Source organism: Mustela erminea, chromosome 10, assembly GCF_009829155.1.
Source record: "Mustela erminea isolate mMusErm1 chromosome 10, mMusErm1.Pri, whole genome shotgun sequence".
Taxonomy (NCBI): Eukaryota; Metazoa; Chordata; class Mammalia; order Carnivora; family Mustelidae; genus Mustela; species Mustela erminea.
Genome location: NC_045623.1, coordinates 33,473,695 through 33,500,518, shown reverse-complemented (window position 1 = coordinate 33,500,518; position 26,824 = coordinate 33,473,695). Strand labels below are relative to the sequence as shown.

At 41.6% G+C, this 26,824-nt stretch overlaps 1 long non-coding RNA gene across 1 annotated transcript; it reads right to left on the bottom strand.

Moving 5' to 3' along the window:
- Positions 1–3,327: 3,327 nt before the first annotated feature.
- On the bottom strand, positions 3,328–25,450 carry LOC116600580. The gene is made up of 3 exons (XR_004289717.1): positions 25,371–25,450; positions 8,585–8,591; positions 3,328–3,338 (listed from the first exon to the last, which is right to left on the bottom strand). It is a non-coding gene; the product is annotated as an uncharacterized LOC116600580 (long non-coding RNA).
- Between the last annotated feature and the right edge of the window lie 1,374 nt (positions 25,451–26,824).

Here is a 26,824-nt window from a genome sequence, read left to right as displayed (position 1 = left end):
TTATGCATGTAGTGACAAGTACATGCCACAAGGTCTTGAGATTATATCTGCAATGTGTTGCTGCCGACTGTTGATCAAGATAGGCTGGAAGAAAAACATTATTTTCAGGTGTGAAAAACCGTCACCTTTATCAAATAATTTTTCTTGCATTTTTCCCAAGACGTTGTAGCCTATTTAAACTTGGGAGGTTAAGTTTGTAGCATTCATTATGACTGAAAATTTAGTTCACACAATCATGATGCTCTCTTTATTAGGTGTTACTGTTAAACAATATTAAAATAAACACAATGTGGCTGGCCTTTTGTAAGCTACATGGCATGTTTACTTCTTTGCCTAGTTTCTTAATTGCATTTATTTGTCTTTCTGACTACCAGTGCCACAGCCACCCACAATATATGCTATTTTGGGGTATGTGGTTTACATTTTATGTTGCCCAATGACAGCCCTTGATGGGTGACATCTTATTTGAGTGGTTTGTAGTGTTTTGTGGTTTGAATTCTTGGCTGGCAGTTTGCCACAATCCCAGCTCTTGCCTCTGCAATCTACATTTGCAAAGGGAGAATGATGGCTCTTTAAAAAGCTCACTTAATCAAGAACCCCATGATGGTGGAGGGGCAAGACCATGGAAATACCAAATCACACCTCTCGGCTTCTGTAAATCACATGAAGGATCATGGAAATGCTTGAAAGCAATATATTCACACCCAAGAAATCAAACATGCAATTAAAGACCTATGCCCAGCCATTAAAAACAATGAAAAAGGTAACTTTCTTCACCCATATTATTCAAAAAATTGGAGCAAGCTGTGTCATGTAGACCCAGTTTTGGAAGAAATGTCTAACATCAATAGAGGCACACTGAGTGTCTCTAAGATTTTTTTTTTTTTGGAAAAATATAAAAGCCATATGGAGGACAAATTTGAATGTAGGAAAGCGATGCATAATCCCATCGCCCTAATACCCACATTTTGCACATTTATTATCTTTTTATTATTTTATTATTTATATATCCTTATTATCTTTTTATTATTAGTTGCACATTTATTACCCACATTTTGCACATTTATCATCTTTTTCCCTAAACAGATCTATGTTTTCTCTCACAGTTAGAGTCGTAGAACATATTCTATTCCCTAAGCTTTTACCCCTTAACATTATAGGGGACACATTGTTCCATGTTTCTACATAGCCAGCTGTATAAAAATTTGTTTACTCTATTTGATATTATTGTTTCCATAGGAGAGAACATGCACGTGTACCTCACATGGTTTTTACTATTGAATATTTCCATAAGAATGAATTTCCATAGGTGAGGTTATGGGTTCAAAAAGGTAGGGACATTTTAGTGGTCCTTAATCACCTGCTCTGTTGCTTTCCAAAGGGGCTATAGGAACTGCACTTGCCACCCCAACACTCTGAGAATAGTTATCTAACTTCATTTTAACAGTGGGTGTGACCATTGTTTTATTTCCCATCGTAATGGAAACCTTTAAAGATTGAAATCAAACTAGGTAGTCTTTCAGGACCAATGAAATTGCTGCTGAATCAACGCCTTGATACCTTTGTTCTTGGGAGGAAATGAGCTAAAGATGAAGAACCAACTAAAAAGACCACTAGACAAGTTGTGCTCACAGGATGCACTGGGTTAGAGACTCTTCAGAGTGGCTCATGGAATTTTCTGGCAAGGGGCAAACATACAAGCACTACTTCAGGCCTCAGGCTGGGAAGACAGGTACAGCCTTGTCGGTGTCAAGGAAGAACATGGGTAGCGGGAGACCTAGGAGTGAATGAAAATTGAATTATCTTTACTTCTTGGACTTGTCTATTGAGAAACAGCAGCGCTAGCAACCATTTACTACCAACAAGAGGCAGTTCCAAGAGAAGAATATAAAATATGCTCTGCTCAACCCCACGAAACTCAGAGTGTCTCACAATGGCCAATTTATTATTTTTACCCTGTCCAGTGACATGGAAGGATGCATCGGGGAGCTGCTAGCCTCTGCAATGAATAACTTAAGTCAGGCTTCAACATGTGAAATAATTCAGCTGACCGGGATTTATAACACTAGTTGGATTTTTTGCTTTCTTTGGGGTTCATGAAGCATGGTGTTGCGAGATACCACAGGAGTCCCGTGATGAAGTTACATATCTATTTCTCTTCCTTATTTTTATTTTTTCGTATTTTCATATTATTTTATTGCCTAGTTCAGATGTCTTTCTAAGCAGGGTCCAGTCTCCTAGGGGACTCGTCTCTTCTGACTTTGAAAATTAGAACCTCAGACAGATCAGACTCCTAAATACTCTGTTTTTATACTCCCTTCTTCACAGATCTAGTCCCAGATGGTTTTGACTGCCTGATGTTGTATGGACTGTGTTGGGCTGCAATTTATTTTGCTCAATTATTTATGTGCACTTGCCCAATAAGAGGGGGTAGCAATGCAACACATGCTTACAATTCAGCTCATCTCATTCCCCAGGTCATAGGTCTGTTTGCAGGATGGCTGGCTAGATTTGCAAAGGGAGGTCTGTCTGCTGCCACTGGAAAACACAACTTTTAGGATCTACCTGTGGCAGGACTCTCCTCTTCCCAGGTAGCTCAGGGCACCATTCCACAGCGCTAACAGGAGTCTGAATCTGTGTGCTCCACGTGATTTCAGAGGACCAGGACACTGGGCAATCACATATTCTAAGCCTGGACGTTACATAAAGGTCCGAGTTGGAAGGGACCTCAGAAGATCAGCCGGTCAAATTCCTCATTTTTCAGAGAGCCATTTGCAATATCCCTTTCTTTGTCATTTAGAAAGTGTGTTAAAAGCCATCCTTTCCTAAATTACCCTGTGGCCCTTCTAATTCCTATTCTAACTGGGAAATTTTAATGAGATCCTTCAAGCGATTAGAAGTGAGAAAACAACACTGATGGAAGTGGAATTTGGAGGGTAGCTATCGTTTCTCTCTGTTGACAAACCCCCTTTTGACTTCTTAACATTGCCGAATCAAGTCCTAGTAGTCTTCAGAGGTGACTGTTGGACCACAGGTTAATATTCACTGATTGAGGGAAAGTACCATGAGCAACTAATGCAAAATCCTTGAATGCTGAGGGCATTAGTGGCTCCATAAAATGTAAATGCATTCTTAATTATCTCAAGTCACTGCACGCCCAAGTAGTTCTTGTACAAGAAAAACACAGCTTACTGATAATGAGCACGAAAATTACTAAGACATTGGTGGGGTAAATCTCTTAAACCTCTTTTCTTTCTTTCTTTTTTTTTTTTTTTTTTTTTTGTTTCTCCAAAATTTTGATGTGACTTGGCTAATCTGTGTGTTTCCCTTTCTAGATTCTACAGATTATCATAGAACCTCCCATGGGACTTGGCAAGGGATTGGAATTTTAGCAGTTTCTACCTGGGTGAGGGGAGGGGGGCTAGCTCTAAAGATTATTAGTATTCATGATGACCTACTTGATTGGCTCCAAGAAGCTTCTGGTGTCTCAAGAAACCCAGGTTATAACCTGGTCATATAGTTACAGAGTGATTTTATTTTTAGTAAATGTGCTGCCAAAGCGAGCACAGAGTGATTTTATTTTTAAATGTTCATTTTATCTGTTATCTCATTAGATGACCATGGCATCCCCCCAAGGCAGGTATTTGCCATTTTTCAGTGGGAAAACAGAAACAGAGCAGGACAAATGACTTCTCTGTGACTGTGCAGGGATCCTCCAGTCTTCGGCCCTGTACCCTCTCTCCCACAAAGCACCCTGATTTCTTTAAGCCTGGTAACAAAAGTGATTTGAAAGTCTCATTCTCCCTAATTGGAAGTGATGCCCCAGAGGTGTTTCTTCACCACACTCGTTCCTCAATGTCACCTGACACCAAAGACCTCATTATGAGAAAACACTGAACGCTGGTTTGACTAGTCTGCTGACAACATCCGGCCACGTATCAGAAAATCACCCAGGCCAATCCTTCTGATAGGGAGCATTGTTGGCAGCAGATGGGCCCCAGTGGCTGTGATGTCAGCAGAGGGGGCAGCTGGCACCCCCTGCTTCTGGACCATCTCCAGCAGGATTGACTTCTGCTTTTCCCCAAAAGAAGCTTTTGTGCAACCTGATATCCCCAGATGGACTTTGCCTAGGGTTCAGAGCCAAGTTAAGGAAGCTGTGGAATCTGGGGCAGTTCTCCCATGACTGAGCTGGAAAGGGGACCTGGGAAAGGAGCATCTTTGTGTTGAGCCCCTGGCAGCCCTGCCCTCTCCCTCACAGCATATCAGGTGGGGCTCTTATTAGTTGCCCCTTGTCTTGTCTCTGGCGACTCCCAGCCTATTCTCTGGTCCTTCTCACTTGCCCCTGAGCGACAGATCAGTTCCATGATGGGAAGCTGACACCTGGGCTGGCTTCACCGGCTTGAGACCCGTGTAGTCAGAGAGCACCTGAGCACAGAAGGGTCCTGTGAAGGCTGTCATGAAATGGAAATTCTTGAATAACTTTGGAACAGGGAGCCTCACGTTTTCATTTTGCACTGGGACTCACAAATTAGGTAGCCCGTCCTGTCAACACCACTGGGTTTCCTGGCATGCTGGGTAGGGGAGCTGGGACACTGGAGGCCACTGTGGGGTTTGATCCTCACAGTTTACAGACAAGGGCACAGCGGTCACTAGGGTGACCGGCCTGGGGTTACCCAGAAAGTTAGAGGTGGGCTACAGCTAGAGCCAGCCCTCTTCCCCACTAGCTGAGCATTCTGTCTCCTGTGCCACCATCTTAAAATCACCTCCTGAGCTCAGGAACAGGTTGGCCTCATAGCTGGGCATGGCACCTGCGGTATCTCTCTCAGACACCTTTTTCCTCCTTTGAAACAGGAAGGGAGGGTGATATTAACCTTTGGGCCTACCCATGCTCCAGTATTGCCTACATAAGACACCCCTTAAAGGCTTGGTGAAAACAACGGATTGTGCAGAACTTTGGCTGAAGACCGGTGTTGCAACCATGGCATCAAAACAAAATTTTGTCACAATCAGAGGAAAGGAATGTCACAAATAGTTTATTATTACCAACATGTGAATTAGTGCTTGTGAACAATTTATACTCATATGTGTACAACTACGTACATGTGTGTGACTGATTTTCTGAGATGATCCTCACTGACTGGGATTAATTAGGGTGTGCTTTCTGATGTGGAAACTGTGCATAATTCTGAGTATACCCTTGGGAGGCTGTCCCACATGCAGTGTCATTACCTGTGAGGGCAAATGGTTGAGAACTGAGGATATATTAGGCATTTGCTCCTCTAGATTCTTCCAGATTGATATTAAGCCAGAGCAGAAAAAAGCCACCTGTTTGTATGACATCACTCTAACCCCTTAGGCTGAACTGTCTGTGCAGAATTAGAATTTTACAGTGTGTCCAGATGACTTGCTGAGAGCTAATTCAAGACACCTACGGCACTAGGAGAACATCTTTGCACTTGAGGTAGCGTTGTTGGCAAAGACCTGGTACATATGTCATTCAAGATCCTTGTGGCAAATTTCTCTGCACTTGGGAAAGTCTGTTCCTCTGGCGACATGGTGGGCACTGGGGGATGTTTAACCCATTCCTTCTTCGATTGCTTGGTAGCTAGGAGGCACAGAGCTCAGAATGAGGGTTCCAACTTTTCAACTACTCACACCTTTGTATTTTGACAAATGTTCCCCTTTACTGCTCTGCCTTTCCTTTATAAGATAAACAAACATACAGAGAACATAAGCACCTATATTCCCAATTCTTACAATTAACACCGATAGTAATTTATGGTCTTTGTTTTTGATAATTATTTTTAAAGAAACAAAGAAACAAAGCTACTGCCTAGCTAATGTCCCCCTCCCACCACCCCAGGCCCACTCTCCTTCAGTGTCCCTCAGGGACAATCACTAAGATGAATTCATTATGTATTTTGGAGTTCATGGCCTATACTTTTGCACACAAGTGTGTGCACTTATAAAGTATTTTAGTGCGGTTTAAACTTTTATATAAAGTATATGCTGTACACACAGTTATGCTTTTGCATGTAATGTTTTTGGAGACCTAGTCACATTGATACATATTGATCTAGTTCATTCCTTTCAGATGCCATGTAGTAATCCTTCATATGAATTTATTTCATATTTTATTTTCATCTCAATAAATAATATTTAGGTTATTTCTGATTTTTTCCCCCAAACAATGGTACCAAGAACATCTTTTTACATGTTCTTTTTTACACACATGCAAGGATTTCTCCAGGGTCTAGACATGTTCCTTTGTAAATGTATGTAAGAATTTCTGTATAGAGCAGATAGCAAAGTAGCTGGCAGTGGAGTTTCTTGAGTTACTGGCTCTCTTTTCTACATGTCTTTATTCCATGTTAATAGATTTTGCCTCTCTGATATCTCTGAATTTATTATAAGACACTTCACATTCTTGTGAGAATGAAGTTGGTCAAAATAAAAAGACTAGGTAGGTCATTAAGGCTTTTAAAGATTTGTGAAATAGACATAGGATGAAGGCTTACAACAAAAGTGTCCATCACTGTCTACTTTCTATAGGGTCGATGTGCAGATGCTTTGGAAAGAGAAGATGCTTTATTCTTGGTCAAAGCTTATTATTTGGAAGGAAGTCCAAAAGAAAAAAAACAGTTTCAAAATAGGAAATTTCATCTTTAAAGCTTCAAAAGAAATAGCAGAAGGAATAGTCAGAAGAGAGAAGTTATGAAGAGCTCCATGGGCAGCCTGTCTTTCTTTTTCTTCATAGTCTTTTGTCCTTGTTTTCTTAACTATCTGGGAACGGCTGTGAAACTGTCACTGGGAGCCCCTTTTATTGCTGATGTTGGAGACCTTGGTCCACAGCCAGTTGGTCTGAGGTACAGGTGACAACCTGGGACTTGGATATACCATCTGAAGTGGGGCAGTCCTGGGGGACTTAACCTGTAGGATCTGACTGGAACTCCAGGTAAATGGTTTCAGAACTAAATTTAATCATGGGACACTTCTCCTGTGTTAGAGAATTGTTCTGATTGGGGGGAAAACTCATACACTCAGAGCAATAGGAGTATTTTTTTCTCTTACAGCCCCCTAAAAGGCTTTGGGCAAATGGTGACCTTTAGCCCCTTCTACTTCATGTTGTGGAAGCATTAGCATTGCTGTGGTTCTATGGCACCCTAGCACTGGGCTTGAGAGAAGTCATCTCTGAGCTGAGATGTTGTTTAGAGTAGAAAGAACACTGAGCTTGGAGTCCTATAAACTCAGCTGGGTTTGAGTGCCAGCTCTGCCCCAGCCTACGGTATGACCTTACATTCTCTGAGCTTCAGAGTAAAGTAGGAACAGTATTATCCATTGCATTGTCATCTACAACCGTTCAGGGTTGATTATGTCAGAATCCTGCTGGTAGAAGTCTTACACACAAGGCATTAGATATTTTTAATATTACATATGCAGAATCCACGAGTTCAGTAATTCTGTAATATATATCCTGAGTCTGCCTTGAGGGATGTTTACAATCTTGGATAAACTCTTAAGTCACTCTCTTTTTAGAGACTGAAACTTACACCAGTGTAATTGTCAGCCCAGTTACAAGGGTGTATTGTTTGAAATTTTATTATTCATTTATGCAACAAATACTTACTGAACACCTATACGGTTATGGCACCAGGGATGGTCTGCTATCCTTCTCCTGGTGCAACTGGGGAGACAGTGGTGGCATCGAGAAGACAGTGCATTTGAAAAGAGGAGTTCATTTGGGCAAGAAGATGAATGGCATTATGTTGGGTTTATTAGCTCTAAGGTAGCATGGTGGTAAAACCTTCCATACCCAAACCACTTCAAAAAGTCCTCCAAAAAAGTACCAATGCTGAATAAAAATTGAGTGTTGCAAATAGGTCATAGTTGAGAAAGGCCCAAGGCTAGAGTATGGAGTCAACCGTGGTATAGACAGCTGGGGAGCATAGGGTACAGAGAAAATACTCTCAGGATAGAATGGAATTGGCAGTGGAGGATAGGTTTGACATGCATTTATTTGCACAGACCTGGGAAGGTTTAAAGAGTCGAACTGGAAACAGGTTTAGTAGACATTGTTTATACGAGTATTGATTTGGGGAAAGAAGATAGGTGGGGAACAGATATGTCTGAGTGTGGAGGAAACAGTTTGAGCTTTTATAATTTGGTGAATAGAGCCTCGCAAATTCCCTAGTTTGAGAGAGTCATAAACAGCGGGCAGTGTAGTTTGGGCCAACATCTGGAGTAACAGCAGAACACCAGACCGTTCTTACATCAGAGAGATGAAACTTCATGAGATGTTCCTGTGATCGTAACAGTATTACCAGTGCTATCACCACCACGTTTCCTTGAACCTTCAAAACCAGGGTAGGAAGTCAGAGACGTGGATGTCTAGCAATTTTCCTTAGATGCAATTTCTCAGAAGGGGAAGGTAGATGAAGTTATACCCAAAATAAGCATATGGAAAGCCACATTGCAAGTTGCTTTCATCAAGTTGGAAAATCTAAAAGAAGTAAGACAGCTTTCCTAAAGGCTTTGAAGCTTCAAGTAGTTCTCGGGATTCTTACCACCATGTTAATGCTGTTACCCAATTTCTTTTTTCCTAAACATAGCTGAGTTTCTAAGCCATTTTTGAAAGTGACTGTAGCTATATAAAACCATAGTTATAGGAAAATGCAATCTGTTGATCTCTTCATGGTGGAGTCTATATATCATTTACACTTCACTTCTCTGTGGGTGGAAAAGCTTTTTTCATGGTTTATTTAGAAGGAAGTCATTTTGATCAGCAAGATGAGTAATACTTTACAGCTGTTTGCAATTACTGCCTCTGTTCTGCCAGGAGTTTTAACTATTATACAAACTGAAATACCAAATGAGTTGAGGCAAGATGGGGAGAAGAGAAATGTATATTTCATAGGTCCACTCATGTCATGAGAAATTATCCATCACTTTTTTTTTATAATTCTATTTTTCTAGATTCAAAGTCACATCTCAAGGTAATTTCTGTTGACCTTTCTAATTCTAAAGGGTTTTTTTTGTTGTTGTTTGTTTGTTTTATCAATGGAAGGAAGTGCCACCATAACAGTAGTTTCCTTTAATGAGGGGGCAGTCTCCATAGCTTATATCCCACATAGGCATGAAACCAGTTGGGCTTGGAAAAAGAATACAGGTCCTCATCTTCCTATCTGTCTCCTCAAAACACTCATTGTGAAAGTCCAACCATCAAAGTATTTTAATTATCAGGAGAATAAAATGACTTAAATATTTTTTGCTTCTTATCTAATAAGCTTGATTTAATAAATCTACATCATGGGAAATTTAGGAACCCTTTGTAAATTGTCTGTCTTATAGATGAATAACCAATTTGTGGAAAGTAAGAGCTGGGGCCTGGAGAAGGACAGACTAAGGTTCAAATCCTGACTCCTTTCCTATCTGTGTGACTTTGGGCAAGCTGCTTAATGTACAAGATATGGATAATAATACTACAGCTTCCTCCTGGAGGTATGGTGAGAACTGAGGTGGTCCATTTGCGGGGCTTAGCACAGTGCTTGGTACAAATTAACATCCTTCATAAACAGGAACAAAGATCTTAAAGAGGAAAAATGATCTTGACAGAAATAATCATACATGGTTTTAAGGACTAACGATCTTGTTCCCAATAAGGCAGATATGCCTCCCTCCTGACCTAGCTAACCTGTACCCACAGGAACTGTGTTCTCCTTAATGCCATCCCTCCTAACCCCCATGCTCCTGCCCTGCACATTAAGGTGAGTGCAGGAGCCTGGGGGGAAAAGTCTTGGGGTTAGTTGTTTTGGTCATCTCTGATTGTGTCACATGCCCATCCCTGAAGGGGGTGGGGATGCTGCACTCTGATTGGCTAGGCCTGGGTCCCGTGCCCCCTCTGAAGCCAGAAGAAGAAACAGCTTCCTTAATTGATACACTCGGGCTGAACTCTGCCAGCAAGATATGGGTACTGTTACCAGGAGGAAAAAAAAAAAAGATGTGATAGAATTAGAATAAACAAAAATATCAGATCCCCAGTGTGGGCATTTCTCTTCCCTAGATAACTGACCAGAGGGTATATGGGATAAACTGATCCAGATTGCAATGATTTATTGAGAAATGCCATGCCTATTCAAATCACCCTATTCAAACTGACAGCAATTTATAAAACTTGACTATATCCAAAAGCCAGCACTCCAGTGAAAGGGTAATGCAATGTATTATTAATATATCTTAATAATTAATAACTACTCTTAGGGATACCCTGCTCTTCGCTTAGCAGAAGATGTTAGATGATAGACGAGCAATTGATCAAAAGGTCAGAGGGTCACAGCATTTGTGTGATGTAGCAAGCACTGGAGCACTGCTGTGAATATCCCAGGAATTTTCTGTAGGTATCAATAAAGCAAGATTTTGGTTCCCAAACACTGACCTGCCTTCTAGTTTGGCGAACTTTGTATTTTCCATTCACATTTAGCTTCCAGTATTTTCAAATGGAGGTTAATGCAAGGAGATGACCCAGAGGATAAGGATGGGAAAGAGAATTTCTTCACCACACACCTTGTGACGCACACGTACACAGTGATGAAAGAAGCCTGATGAATGTGAAGTTCTGTTATCTCCTGAGGCTAAATGGAGGATGTGTAAAGAGAGGAGGGTCTGATTTCAGATCTCACCTGTGCTCACGTATCCCAGGGAATTCAGGAAATTCAAAGTCGGATGCAACCAACATGAGCATCTGTTATGCGCCAGGCCAGGTCTGTGCCCAGTGCCTTCCCAAGAGTGGTTTCACTTAGTCCTCAGGAGTGTTCTGGAGGATGGGTGAGCATCTCCCTTTTCTAAATATGAGGAAATTGAGGTCAGAAAGATCAAGATCACAGGACTTCTCAGTGGTGAGCTGGGAAATGGACCCAAGGCTTCTAATTTTCTTTCCATGATATCCCTCTCTTCCCAAGACAGAATGCACCTCCAGCCCAGCCGGATTTTCTTCATCTAGTATAAATAATAAGATTTAAAAAAAAAAATTTGTTTTTTTAAAAACACAAGCATGATTTTACTTAAATGGAGCAAAATTTATGAGCACTTCCCCTTTCTTGGGAAGGCATGCCACAAAGGTACAAAGATTTATAATCTGGAAGATGGCAACTTCTCTAAAATTGTGGCTAATGACCAATGCTTGCCGCTCATCACCACGTGTTTTGACTACTGTCCAGTGCTCCAGGATAGTAAATTAGTGTAGATATAACAGTGCGCTGGACTTTGGGAAAGTTACTTAACTTCTCTGAGCTTCTGTTTCCCTATAAAAGGAAGAAAGGACACCTTTTGAGAACACGGTTGCTAGCATATGAAAAGACTTTCTCCAGTAACTTAGCTGTTGGAAAATCTTAGCCATTAGAAGACCTGACCATCGTTTTAGGGAAAGGAGCTTAGACATGGGAGTCACAGAAACTTGATTTGGGGTTTTTGTTTTGTTTTGTTTTTAGTTTAAAACAACAAAAATTTATTCTTTCCCAAGTTTGGAGGCTAGAAGTCCAAAATCCGGGTGTCAGCAAGGCCATGCCCTTGGTTCAATTTTGAATTGAGGCTATTTTATGACAAGCTCATTACTGTGGGCAAATTATCTAAAATCTCTTATCCTAGATCCTATTTTTTTTTAAAGATTTTATTTATTCATTTGAAGAGAGAGATCACAAATAGGCAGAGAGGCAAGCAGAGAGAGAGAGAGAGAGAGAGAGGGAAGCAGGCTCCCTGCCGAGCAGAGCGCCCGACGTGGGACTCAATCCCAGGACCCTGAGATCATGACCCAAGCTGAAGGCAGCGGCGCAACCCACTGAGCCACCCAGGCGCCCCCTAGATCCTATTTTTAAAATCAAAGCAATGATACCTCTTTTCCAGTGTTACAATGTAGATCATGGAGATACTATAACCACACTGTTCTCATTGATCCAACCAACTTTTATTGGGCTTCAAATATATGCCAGAGGACTTGGAATTCAAAACATAAAATATAATTTCTGATCTCAAGAAGTTCAGCATCTAATGGAAGGCACAAGGTTACACACAAATAGAATGAGGTTTGGAAGTGCTAGCAGAGGTAGGTGCCAAGTGCTAGGGAGAATGGAAGAGGTTGCATTTAGCTGCTTCTGGGCACAGAGGGAGTTCTCCAGGTAGATGAGCTGGGTGGAGGGGCACTCCGAGCAGAAGGAAGACAAATGAAGGACAAGGTGCACTGTGGCTCACTGGGCAGGCTAGGGGAGGGAGGTCGGCCAGATGGGACTCAGAGCAGGAGGAGAGGCAAACAAGAAATGTGCTCCAGGACCAGATCTCATTTACTCATGTTTAAAAAGAAAGCAGTTCAACTGAGTAAATTCTAAAGATCTTACTGGTTCTATACAACAATTCACAGATCAGGTAGTGTCCAATCTAGCAGACAGAAAGGAGCTCCACAGAGCTATACAAAATGAAAGACTTTTATCAGCAGAAGGGAGCAGGAACTAGGTATACCAGGCAAAAAAGCAGGTTGGTTTTTGCAAGGTTGCTTCCCACACAGGTGATGGCAGGGGTCTATCAGGCAGATTACCTAAGTCATGCTGATCAGGCAATTGCTGATCTGCTGGTTTAAGATTCCATTTCTGGGAGAGCCAAAACTGTAATTAAGTCTCAATTTAGAGATGTGGGGCTTAGCATAAACAATTCCATTTTGGGCTTGTTTTCTTTTTTAAAACCTACTAAGAAATTTGAATTTCTATTGTGGTTTTTCTCTCATCTCTGTCTGATATACCGTGATCAGTTGGTTTGCAAAATGAGAACTCTGTGTCACCCAAGTAAATTTTCCTGGTGAAGGGGTCTCCCAGATTTCTAAAGCCTGGGAGTGTGCTCATAAAGTAACTGGTCTCCCCTGTATTGTTAAGAGTCACTGACATAGAAATGCACAAGAGATAAAAACCTCTAGAATTTTCCATGCAGGCTATTTACAGAACAAAGCCAGAGAGGTTTTAAGAGCCCTTTTATTCACCCAGGATGACATCCCAATTCATTCATTCACTCCTTGCAAAGGCTGCCTGGCCCTGCTTGGGCTGCTGGGTGGGGCTGACAACCCCCCTCCCCTCGATGTCGAGCTACTTCATAATCACCAAGCGGTGGCACCTCACACTGTCCCATTAGAGAGGCGTGTGCAGCCCGCTTGTTGGGCATGTTGATGCAAGCTTGGCAAGGAAAACATAATTCACTTTTGCCAGTGACAGAAATGTTAACACTTACTTGAAATAGCTGATAATCTGACACAGGAGAGTTAAAGGATTACTGTATTTCATTTGGCTAATAAGAAAAGCTGTTTAAAAGCTACATTAAAAAGACTTAATGTATGGTGACTGAGCATTGCTTTAATGTATTCTGTGTCATCAACTATTAGAATGCCTTCCCCCTCTTATTATGTTACCACAGATTTCTGCCTCTTTTCTCTGGGACAAGATAATAGGAAGCAGCGTTCATTCACAGAGATGGTTTAAAGAAGCATTCATCCAGGAGACATTTCCTGAGTAGCCTACTGTGTGCCCTGTGCACGCCATGCCATGGGGGATCAAGGACAAAGGAGATGAGGTCCCTAGCCTCTGAGCCATGGCATGGTTTTGGAAAGAATTGGCTGGAGGAGACAGTAGGCAAAAGATAAAGAAAAAAAGTCCTGTTTGAGATTTAGGTGAGAGATGCAATCTGCTTATTCAGTTCTCATGTAAGGGATGGGGAAGTGGAACCCTAGAAGGCTCAATGGCTTGCTGAGGGAGCATAGGCTAATCAGAGAGAAATCCGTGTCTGTGCCCCTGAACTTTGGATTCTCATTTTTAAGCAGGAGCCCTATTTCCTGCAGCCCCGTCTGTAGGTGAAGATGAGTGCTCCACACTTAGAGCCCTCCTCCACGAGGCATATTCATCCCTTCTAGCACACTACCTACAAGGAGGAGAGAAAGCTTGGAAGTGATTTCTGTAGGCAGTGACCAGTGACCAGACAGGCCTTAGTTAACTGTATGTGATTGGACTCTGTACACATATAGTCCAGGTTAGACTGGAGTGGTGGCTCCTAGCTTTCCTGATTGGACCAGCCTGCATCCTCTCCAGGGCAGCCTCAAGCTGCAGGAAAATGGCCAGAGGTTGGCCCAAGAGGGCCTTTTTCCCAGTGGTGCTGCATTCCTTCCCTCTCCAGGCTTCTCCACCTTCTTGCACCTCTCCCCACATCTTCCAGTCAGGTAACCACACTGTTCTCCTTTTGAATGCCGGCTCTCGGCATCTTTGAGAGTCGGAGCAAATGTGGACCGCTGGAAAGCAGATAGGGACTCTTGCACTGAAAAGGCAGCTCCCTTACTGGCTACGGTGTCACTCTACACTCAGTAGGTGTGGAACCAGCACTTTCTCACTTCTCAGGTGGGGACATCAGAACAGGTGAGAATAAGGCATACATTTACCCAAGGGTAAGGATTATGTTGAAACCCGGGCACCTGGACTCCCAGCCTGTCCTGTCTCACTGGATTCTCAGCCCAGATCCCGTCTTCTGTTGTTGATTTACCCTGAATGATAAAATCACGAGTTCAGTCACACTAATAAGGTTTCCTCACTGCAATTAATAGGGAACTAAACCTCACTAATTTAGATCCAGCAAGAAAAATACCATCTGAATTAGAGAACACTGAAACATAAAGCGCAAGTTTCCAGCAAGAAAACTAGACTGAGGCCCAGTGGAGTAGAGAACCTCCTCTTTTGCTCATTCCTAGCCCTAGCACATTCCTCGTACAAAGTGAATGCTGAATACCGGTCAAATGAATAGAACGGTGAGCCAGTGAAAAGTAATTAAGACAATGATTTTTAGCGTCAGCAGGATAGAGAAAGAGCTGGCTACAAAAACTTTTCTTTTTTGTGTGGTCTCGGTTGGTCATGGTTCTTTTTTACATGCTATTTAATGTCATTCTATGTAAAGAAAAATTAAAAACTAAAAGAATATGAATTTTACTATTCATTATATTGTGCAGTGCCCATTTTAAAGGCAAACATGAGAACATTTAACATGTTTGCAGAGTAACTAAAATTGCTCAATCTGTATTTTGTAGCTCATACATGCATATGTATTTTGCTCTTATTTTAACAGTGGAAACCTTGCGCAAAATCCCCCACTTTGTGATGTGGGTGCATTCTACCAATATTTTCTACCTTTGGCTTACTGATGAGTAAGGAAAGATTGAATGGGTTGCCACCCTTTCCTTTCCTTCTATGCCATCTTTCTTTCTTTCTTTTTTTAAGATTTTATTTATTTGACAGAGACCACAAGCAGGCAGAGAGGCAGGCAGAGAGAGGAGGAAGCAGGCTCCCCGCTGAGCAGAGAGCCCATGCGGCTGATCCCAGGACCCTGGTATCACCACCTGAGCCAAAAGCAGAGGCTTAAACCCACTGAGCCACCCAGGCACCCCTATGCCACCTCTTTTCAACATAAGTGGTTGGCTAATTTAGGAAAGTAAGAAAGAATATGATAGGGTTTATTGGTCATGTGTACCTCTTAAAATGCTATTGCTTCTCTCTGCATTTGAAACAACTTCTGGTTCAACTCAATCATGGATTGAACACACTTACCTTGTAGTCACTTTGAGTCTCATTGAACTGTCACACATTGTGAGCCCACTGGAATTCTGTGCTCAAGCAGCATCACACAGGAGTGACATGGAAGGGAGAACATGCCACTTGAGCTTTGGCCTCTGCTCATGTTCCTTAGTGCCACTGGACTTGACTTACAAAACACAAGATCAAAGATAAAATCATTAGGAATTTCAGTAAGGTGACAGCAGGGCATTAGACCAAGCATCTTGCTGCTGCACACCTAGCAAGCCAGCACTGCAAACTAATGGCGGGGGTCACCAATTAGAGGTCTGATCCAGCTCATTCTAATATACAGCAGAAGCTCATTTGAACTTAGCGGTAGTCATTGCCAAGACTGTAAGGATAATATAGTTTAAGCAACAGTATTCATTCAATAAATATTTATTGACTGCCTTTGATGGAACAGAACTGTGCCTTCTCTAGGCGTGTTTGTAATACAAATTCATTTACATTTTCTTCGTTGTTTGGTTGGTACAGAAGCAAATTCCAAATGATTGTGGGCAGATATTTTCCCATTTAGGAGAACCACCTCAACAGTGGGACTTTCTGGAAAACCACTGTGGTGAGGGAATTCACCTTTGAGGAAATGACGACCTTAACAGAATTATGAAGACAAGATCAGAAATATTCATATAGAAGCATATAAATGTTTTTTGTATTTATAAAAATGAAAGCATAAATCTAAATACTAAGTATCGTCAGTCAGTGATTTTCCCCCAAATCAGTAATCATGCAGGACACTAGTATTTCCCTTTACCATTATTTCCTTGACAGTGACTTTGCAGGATCCTTCTTCCCCACCATTTCACTAGGACAGCTGTGAATTTGTGTTGCTTCGTTCAGGGTAACATGGGCTTGCAAGCATAGTTATGTGTCCTTCTCATCCCCCACCCAAATGGTCCACACTTTTCTCACTTTGTGGCTGGGAGCCCTCTTTTCTGATGTCATCTTCGGTCTGTGCAACGGAATCAGAGGAACTCAGCCGCTGGAGACAGGCAGGGATTGAAGAGACTCAAGGTGCCCTGCTGAAGAGGTATTCAGCGCTCTTCCCTCCCAGAATGGCTTTGGGATTCCATTGCTTGTGCTCATGCCCACTTTTCTCTTAGGCTCGGCTGCTGCCGCCTGGCCCTCCTCCTCCCTCCTCAGAGAGAGGTACAGTTCTAAGGCTGGACTGATTTCCCTTCATCTCCCCTTATCTTTCCCAAGGCTGCACTGTAAAATCTCCTCCTTTTTCTTTGCCATCTGCTTTACCTCCCCCTCTATTCCCAAACCCCAGCTCTTTTAAAAATTACTCCCAATAGGACCAGCTTGCCATTCATGTCTACTGGAACCAAGTTGCTAAAAAGATTTGTAGAAGTAAATTTGTGTACAATTGAATTTCTCTTAAGGGAAATTTGCAATTACTAGGCATAACTGTATGTTTCTTTTTTGTGTGGAAGGAGCATAGGTTTGGATTAGATAAATGAAATTTCGGGTTTTAGTTCTGCTCCCTTAGTAGCAAAATGACTGACCTTGGGACAATGTATACACCTCTCTGAGCCTTGGATTTTTCAATTCTTCCTGAAATGAAATCATAATATCTTCCTTGGGGGTGCCTGGGTGGCTCAGTGGGTTAAGTCTCTGCCTTTGGCCCTGGTTATGATCTCAGAGTCCTGGGATCGAGCCCCAGATGGGGCTCTCTGCTCGGTGGGGAACCTGCCCCCCCCACTACTTGTTATCTCTCTCTCTGTCAAATAAATAAATAAAATCTTTAAAAATAAATATCTTCCTTGCAGGCACCAGGACATGTTGTTGAATTCCAGAGGCAGATTGCAAAACGCAATAGGCAGTGTGAGGCAATGTATATAAATTTGTGTGTGCACACATGTGCACATGTGTGTATAGAAAGAGAAAGGTGTGAAAGAATATTCCACAAATAATGATGGTGGCTGGCCTTGGGAGAACTTTGCTTTTCCTTTCTATCTTCCTGAATACTGATTACTCTATTGGCTGAAAACACTTAAATAGCAGGGTTGTTGCAGCCTTAAAAAAAAAAAAAATACATACACACACATACATGTACACACATATGTGGATGAGTATGTGTGTGTCTGCCTGTGTGTATATGTATATACAACCTGATATAGTGACAATTTATTAAATTTCTGCTAAGTGCCAGGTGTTTTGCTATGCTCTTTGTGCCCATTATTAAATTTAATCCTTATGATATCTGAAGAGGTTGATATTACTCTAATCCTGGCATGATGCCTCCCTCATGGTTGGTACCTGGAAAATGCTGGTTTTCTCTCTTTGTCCTGTGTTACTATGATTGTTTGGATTTTTTCTTATTATATTCATCACCAGATACAGAAACAATAATGTTTTCATAGCTGATAATGTTTTCAGTGCCTGGGCACTGAATATTGCTTTAAATATTTGGGGGGAGGTGATGAAGCATTCCAGGCAAATACTTCCCATCCAATCTGGGGGGAAGGGGCCTCTGTACTTTAAAATACAGTTCAACTCTGATACCTCTCTATAGAGAATTAGTTAGCTTTTTATTTTCTAATGACTGCGCTAGCTGGCTTTATAACAAGGACAAAGTAGGAGATTTGCTTAAAACCGATGCACATGATCAGCTGTTAACTTCTGTTATATAAATATTAACCAGGTGGTTTTCTCTTGAAAAGAAACGTACAGTGGTAAGTACTTAAAATGTGACGGAATCGATCATAGACACAGAAATAATCTATTTTCTTCTAAAAATGCACCTTTTGCTCCCCTCCCAGCATTAATTACCCAACTTTCAGACTCCTCAGATCAATAATTATTCGTGACTGGGACCCATCAGCAGCTAGTAAGTGCTTTGTGCAATTTTCAGGTCACTTTTGTAGTTGGAGATTTTCCGTCCTGTCACACGGAAATCCTTTTCTGCAGAGCATAAGTGAGCACTTCTCAGCGGCACTCTGCAGGGGAGAGGCAATTCCAAGAAGGGCAGAGAGAGATGGAAAGGGGGAGTTTCAACCTTTACGGATGAAGATGTGTATTTATTCTTTCAGAAAAGTAAACCCTTGAAAAAAAAATATTTACAAAGAAAGCAAGCATGGGCAGCGACTCCCACCCGCTGAGGGCCACAGAAGCGTCCCGGGTGACCAGGTGACAGGGGCAAGTTGTAATGGGAGGCAGGATCTCCATTGCCGCTGAAGGGCAGAGCGGACCTAAAATGCCAGTGCAACTTTTGCATTTCTCTGACATGCCTGTTTCCAACAAGACAAGCTCTGCATTGCTCTAAACTTAATGTGGCTTGCTAATTTAGAAGACCAGGCAGACAGCCCAAGGGGAGATGTCGCAATTCTTACTGCTGTTGAATTGTTCTGTATTGATTACAAATAAAAGCTATTTGTCAGCTCTTCCCTTTTCTCCATCGCACCCCTGCTTCAGCCTCTCCCATCCCCAGATGACCCCGTGGCCAACAGGACAGAAACTCTAAGTGTCTTAATTACCCTTCATTGTAATAGGACAGCCCTCAGTCAGGGATGGGAAGACGAGCGGAAGGGCCTGCACTGTTAAGGGCCCTTCCAGCGCTGGGGTCTCTCATTTTTTGTTGGTTAAGTGTTAAAGATGCACGCCCATCCTTTCATACATATCGTCTAATTAGTAAATACTGACAGCGTAGCATTTAGAAAAGCTTCTTCCAAAGTAAAAAAGGGAAGCCGGTTGGTGTGGCCACGTGCCGACATGCGCCCGTGCACACACCCTTCAAGATCTTGAAACTGGAGCTTGACAAAGAAATTTCACTTCTTTTTTGCAAATATGAGATCTCATCTACAAATAAGTTCCGAATGTGAAGGTTGGCACTGTCTGAGAAAGGAGTAGACGAGGTAAACAGCTTCTGTTTGCAGAGCCCACACTCAGTGTTTCATTGCAAACAGTGCTTTCCACCGGCTTCTGTCTGTTGAGTCTAGCTCAATGTCAGGAGTGCGGTGGGAGTGGAGAGTTAGAGAGACAGCCACTCAGTGGGATGAAACACACAAAGTATGACTTAAAAAATTTTTGTAAGGCCTGGTGTAAATACAGTGAAATGCCTTAAGTGTCCAGCTCGATGCAGTTTCACCTGTGTGCACGTGCTCAGGACCCCCACCTAAATTCGAGATATGGAATATTTTAGGAACGCTGGAAGTTTCCCTCTTACCCTTTCTTACTCAGTACCACTTCCCCAGAAGTAACCACCGTCCTGATTTCTGTCACCATAGGTTAGTACTCAGCGTATACTCATACTTTTCTGGCTTTTTCATGCAATGTCTTATCTGTGAGATTCATTTGTTTTATTGCATATGAGATGTGATTTTTTAAAAATCCCCCAAATTAATTATTCAAATGTGTATTTGCATTTGAAATGGTCATCCTGGGAAGCTGTAGACTCAGGCTTAGTTTGTGGCAAGGTTTTAGGATGTCTGGAAACTCAGCCCAGAATCTTCACAGCCAGCGGCCTAGGCAGTCACACACACCAACAAGAGGGTTTTAGAGCCACATCTAGTTTTTGACTCCACCCTAAACTAGATCATCCTCTTTTCTTCAACAGGTTTATTTCTAAGAAACTTGCAGAATAGAATTTACTCTGGGACGATGAATAACTAATATGTGCCACACTATGCTCTACCTGAATCTCATTTAATCCTTGCAACACACCTAATATTACCCTCAATGTCAAAACACATAAACTAAGGCTCAAGAGAGAGGAAATCATTTGTCCAAAATTATATGACCAGTAAGTCACATAGCTGGGATTTTAACACCAATTCATGGAGTTTCAGAGCTGGTGGCTACTGTGGATCCTGAAGACAAATCTCTACGACTGTTCTGAAGGATGGCAAAAGTCGGTCCAACTGGGAAGAAGTGAATGGAGTCTAAAAGTTTGCTTATTTTACATTATGGCCACACCCCCATGAGCTCCAACTCCCTCATTATGATCTGCATCAGAGTTGACCCTTAGCGGGGCCTGCAGTGGTGAGAAGAGGAGATTTGCATGGTGGTGGCATGCAATGTTGGGGGCAGGAGGCTGAGTAGGGCAGGGGATACTTGAACAAGTGAAAGCAAAGGCTCTAATGCTTTTATGATTTGGGGATAAGTATTTATAAACTGGCTCTTGAACAACTAGGGGTTTAGGGGCACTGACCTCCCACACAGTCAAAAAATCTGCATGTATAGAGGCGCCTGGGTGGCGAAGTGGGTTAAGCCTCTGCCTTCGGCTCAGGTCATGATCCCGGGGTCCTGGGATTGAGCCCCACATCGGGCTCTCTGCTCAGCGGGGAGCCTGCTTCCCCCTCTCTCTCTCTGCCTACTTGTGATCTCTGTCTGTCAAATTAATAAATTTAAAAAAATAAAAAAAAATCTGCATATACGTTTTGGCCTCCAAGGACTTCACTGGAGAGCCTATTGACTGGGGAGGCTTTATCTATAACATGCACAGTTGAATATGTTATATACTATATTCTTACAATAAAGCCAAATAAAACAAAATCTTATAAAAAATTAGAAAATACACGTACAGTATTATACTATATTCATCAAAAGAATCCACATGTAAGTGGACCAGCAGCGTTCAAACCCATGTTGTTCAGGGATCAGCTGTATTTCATTTTTCTAAAAGCCTTTGTCCCATCATCTGTAAAAAGGGAAATAATGATAATACATTTCTCATAGGGCTCTGTCAGTATTAAGTGATTTGTGTAAAGCACTAACACAGCGCCTCAGTTATCAATAATTATTAACTCAGAAACTCTCTTACATTTAATATAAGCAAATGCCCCCTCTTGAGTAGAACATTTAGAGCAGAACTTTATCAAATAACAGAACGCCAAGGGAGAGCCTCAAACTGGGTTGTTGGAAATGTTTATGAAACTGAAGAAAGAATTGCATTGGCAGGCCAATATTGGCCACTCATTTAATCAATTCATTTACTTCTCACAGCCCAAACACGGCCATTAAAAGGGTTTATTTGGATGCTTCCCTCTGTCTATATTGATTCCTTTTCAGTGAAAATATTGATAAGTTTGTATAGATCGGGACCTTAAAGTTACTTAATTATTGATTGAAAACAGTTGCTCAGGCTGAGCAGGTGGGTTTTTACTTTGTTTAACAACTAAAAGAACCAAGCAGGGTTTCTGCAGGATGAAGCTGGCACAAAAGCCCCTCCTGCGAGAGCTAACCCGGCAGCCCTCCGCCTCAGCCTGGCGAGCTGCACCGTCTGTGTCCCAGGACGACTGTCCACATGCTTGATGTTTGTCAGCAACTGGGAGTAAATTAGAGAAAGTATTACCACCTGTGGAGATTAGATCCGACTTAGGGCTAGGCTGAAAAATGAATATGGATTTAAAGTCTCTCATTTTTTGAGCAGGTTTTTTTTTTTTTTTTTTTAATTTGAGCAGGTTTTTTAAGCCATTCCTTACCTCTGTCAGTGCATGAAGCAATCTAGCCATGCTGACCAGCATCTGAGGCACCCCGGAGGACACAGAGATCTATACAAAGTGACCCCAGACCTCAAGGAACTGAAAAAATAGTTAAACGTATGAGGTGAGCTTTTAAGCCAACATAATAAAGGGTAGGGAGAGGTTAAAATACTATTAAAATATCATGTTGTGGATGTTCAAAAAAGGAAATAGACTCTCAAGAAAAAAGAAGTCTTTCCAGAAAAGCTGTTAGTCCACTGAACAAGTACAAGACATCAAATTGAATATTGTTTTGTTTGTAGAGATTCCCTTTTGCCATGAGGCTCCTTGGTCCTTCCCAGACCCACACCATTCACACCTCATAATGCTGGTTGTTGTAGATTTTTGGGTTTGCAAACACTTGCCGGAATTGACTTCTTCAAAGAGCTTATGGCCTTAGTGTGTGGAGTGGGATGCCATGGGGAGGAAGGGGAGGTGCAGCAGTCCCATTTAACACCCCAAGTAATGCCTTGAGCAGGAAGCACATTTATTTTCTCTTAGGTAAACAAAGTCAGGAGGTAACCAGTCCAGCCCTGGACTTCTCTGGTGACTCTACCAAGTTATTCCACTATCATCAACATACATGTCTTCCTTCTCCTGGTCTCAGACATCTGCTTACACTTCTGGCACCACAACTGCATTCCAGAGGAAGGGGGAGATGAAGACAAGAGAAAGGGCAAAAGCCTTCCCTCTTAGCATAGTTCCTACAGGTTGCACGTGGAGCATCTGCTTTAACACATGGGCAGAACTCACTCTTTTGGCCACACACCTAGCTAAAAGACAGACATGGAAATCTTGTTTTTATCCTAGCACTTATGTAGTTAGCTAAAGATTGGGGATTGAGGAAGCAGAGAAGTGGTATGGGGAGAGACGTGGCCATCTCTGTCACAGAGGACGCTGCAAACACATAAATCTCTCTCTCCCTGGAGGAGCTGGCAGGTACGTTTGTGCTGTAGCAGAAGCACAATCAAGTGTGGTGGGAGAGGGGAGGGAGCTGGGGAGGGGTGAGGCTTAGGGAGGGGTTCATGAAACACCTGGTGTTTTAGTAGGAGGATTTTGCCGGGGGAGACTACTCTAACTGGAAGGAAGGGCCTTTAAGAATGAAAAGCAAAATCATAGATAGAAGCTCATTGTCAGTTTAAGAATAAAGACAAGTGGTCCATTGTTACTGATCTCAAAATGTATAGAGTGCCAGGGAGGTAGCACAAGATTCCTCTGGAATGCAGTTGTGGTGCCAGTCTTGGTCTTTCAAAAAGTGTCAGCCTTATTTTGCACATAATCACAAGCCATAGAACGTGTAGCAGAAACCTCTAATTGTCCTCGTACATGTACTCGTCCTCCTGAAATGACTGGAATGTAGCAGACGGCTATCATTGCCCTGTCCCTCAGCCTTGGTCAACCTCAGCCAAGGTTCTTGGACAAATTTCTTTAACTTGATCCTGAGCCTCATGACTCATTCTCATTCCAGGCAGCCACTACAACCCTCTGAATTTAGAATGAGAGATAAAACCGGTTTTCCACCTGAATTACATGATCTTCTTGCTCTTTCCTGCTTTAAAATGTCAACAATCTATAATTCCCTAAAAGAATATTAATAGGAATGCTTTCTGGTTCAGTTTCAGCTAAACACCCAGGGATAGAGCCTGAAAATGATCTAATCGGTGCCAAAGCCAAGGGGCTAGACCATGCATGCAGCCTCCTAGAAAACTAGCTTCACATTTATTCTTTTGTACCTGGCTGGAAGATACCCAGCCTTCGAGAGAAGAGGTGGAAGTGCTCTAGATTACTTACTTGACCAGCACAACAAAAATAGAGTCCTTAGAATTATTTATTTTATTTTATTTACTTATTAGAGAGGGAGAGCACAAAGGGAGAGTGAGAGGGAGAGGCGGCCTCCCTGCCAACCAGAGTGTCTAACGCGGGGCTTGATCCCAGGACTCTGAGATTAGGACCTGAGCTGAAAGCAGACTAGTAAACAAACTGAGCCACAGATGTACCACAGTCTTTAAAACTTTTCACTGTTACGAATTAGATGTCCAGTGTTCAGAGAGCCGTAGAATCAGAAGACATCCCCAGCCCTTGATTACTATTTTTTAAATTGTTAGGACTGACACAGTACCACCTGACGTGAGCAACACAATGGTTTGTTTCTAATCTTTTGTTTCAGGTCTCAGAGCTTATTAATGGTCATCATTTAGCCTGATTTATCACTACTCTTTCCCCACCATTTAAATTATTTTAACAGATTTATTGAGTTATAATTGATATATAACTTCACATATTTAAAGTGTATAATTTGATGTTTTGACATATGTATATACCTGTGAAACCATCAGCAGAATCAAGATAATGAACACATTCATCACTTCCAAATGTTTACTTGTTTCCCTTGTACTTCCTCCCTCCTGCTCCCCCTCACCCTGCCCTGGTCCCTCAAGCAACAACTGACCTGCTTTCTGTCACTTTGGATTAGTTTGTATTTTCTAGAATTTTCTATAAATGGAATCGTATAGAATGCAATCTTTTTTTTCTCCCCCGGCTTCTTTCACTCTGTATAATTGTGTGGAGATTCATACATGCTGTGTATATCAGTAGTTCGTTCCTTTTTACAACTGGGCAGTACTCATTATATGAATATAATATCATTTGGCCATTCACCTGTTCTAGACATTTGGGTTGTATCCAATTTTTTGACTGTTGCAAATGAAGATGCTACGTACATTTGTATATAAGTATTTTTGTGGACATAGATTTTTTTTTTCTTTTGAGTACGTATCTAGGAACATAATGGATGAGTCATGTAGTAGGTCTACGTAACTTTTTAAGAAACTGCTAAACTGTTTTCCAAAATGGTTGTACTATTTTATGTTCCTATTAGCAATGTATAAAGGTTCCAGTTCCTCCACATTCCTCACCAGAACTTGGTATGGTCAGTCTTTTTAGTCATCCTAATAGATGTATAGTACTGTCTTGCAATTTTAAGCTGCATTTCTGTAGTGACTGCTGATACTGAGCACCCCTTCATGTGCTCATTTGAAAACCATGTATCTTTGGAGAAGTGCAGCTGTCTGTTCAAATGGATTTCTGTATATTGATTTTGTATCCTACAACCTTACTGAATTCATTTATCAGTTACAGTAGCTTTTTGCTGGAGTCTCTAGGATTCCTATTCATCTGCAAATGGTGAAAATTTTACTTCTTCCTTATCAATTTGGGTGCCTTTTACTCCTTTCTCTTCTCTGAATGCTATGGCTAGTACTTCTATTACCATGTTGAATAAAAGGCTGAGACTGGACATCCTTATCTTGTTCCTGAACCTTAGGGGAGAAGCTCTCAGGTGTTTTTTACCATTGAATATGTTAGCCATGAGTTTTTCATATGTGGCCTTTATTATACTGAGGTATGTACCCTCTAAGCCAATTTTGCGAAGGGTTTTTATCATGAATGGATGTCGTATGTACTTTGTCAAATAATGCATTTTCTGCATCTATTGAAATGATCATACTGTTTTTATCCTTTCTCTTGTTGATATATCACATTGAATTGCAAATATTGAACCATCCTTGAATAAATTCCAAGAGTAAATTCCACTTCATTGTGGTGAATGGTTTTTTAATGTATTATTGGACTGGGTTTGCTAATATTCTTCTTAGGTTTTTTGTGTCTATGTTCATTGGAGACATTGGCCTATAATTTTTTTTTCTATGTCAATGGTTTTTAATATATTTTTTTTAATTTTTTATTTTTTATAAACATATATTTTTATCCCCAGGGGTACAGGTCTGTGAATCACCAGGTTTACACACTTCACAGCACTCACCAAAGCACATACCCTCCCCAATGTCCATAATCCCACCCCCTTCTCCCAAACCCCCTCCCCCCAGCAACCCTCAGTTTGTTTTGTGAAATTAAGAGTCACTTATGGTTTGTCTCCCACCCAATCCCATCTTGTTTCATTTATTCTTCTCCTACCCACTTAAGCCCCCATGTTGCATCACCACTTCCTCATATCAGGGAGATACAAACGTAGTAATTCTCTTTTTTTATAGTAGTTTTGATACCAGGGTAATGTTGCCTTCATAGAATGAATTTGGAAGTTTTCCAGAAATTTGAAGAAAATAGGTATTCATGGGTTTGGTAGAATCTTCTTCATATTTTTTTTTTTTTTTTAAAGATTTTACGTATTGATTTGACAGACAGAGATCACAAGTCAGTAGAGAGGCAGGCAGAATGAAAGAGGGGAAGCAGGCTCCCTGCTGAGCAGAGAGCCCCATGTGGGGCTCGATCCGGACCCTGAGATCTTTACCTGACCCGAAGGCAGAGGCTTAACCCACTGAGCCACCCTTGTACCCCTAATCTTCCTCAGACATTTTGGTAGAATTCATCTGTGAAGCCATCTGGTCCTGGACTTCTGCTTTTTGGGAATTTTTGGATTACTGATTCAATTTCTTTGTTGATTTTCAGTCTTTTCAGATTTTCTGTTTCTTCCTGATTTAGTTTTCCAGGATTTTCTCCATTTCTTCTAATTTGTCCAATTTGTTGGCATATAATTTTTCACAATATTGTCTTACAATCCTTTGTATTTCTGTGGTATCAGTTGTTACTTCTCTTTCATTTCTGATTTTGAGTCCTCTCTCTCTTTATTTTAATTTTTTCAGTGTTCCAAGATTCATTGTTTATGCATCACACCTAGTGCTCCATGCAATACGTGCCCTCCTTAAT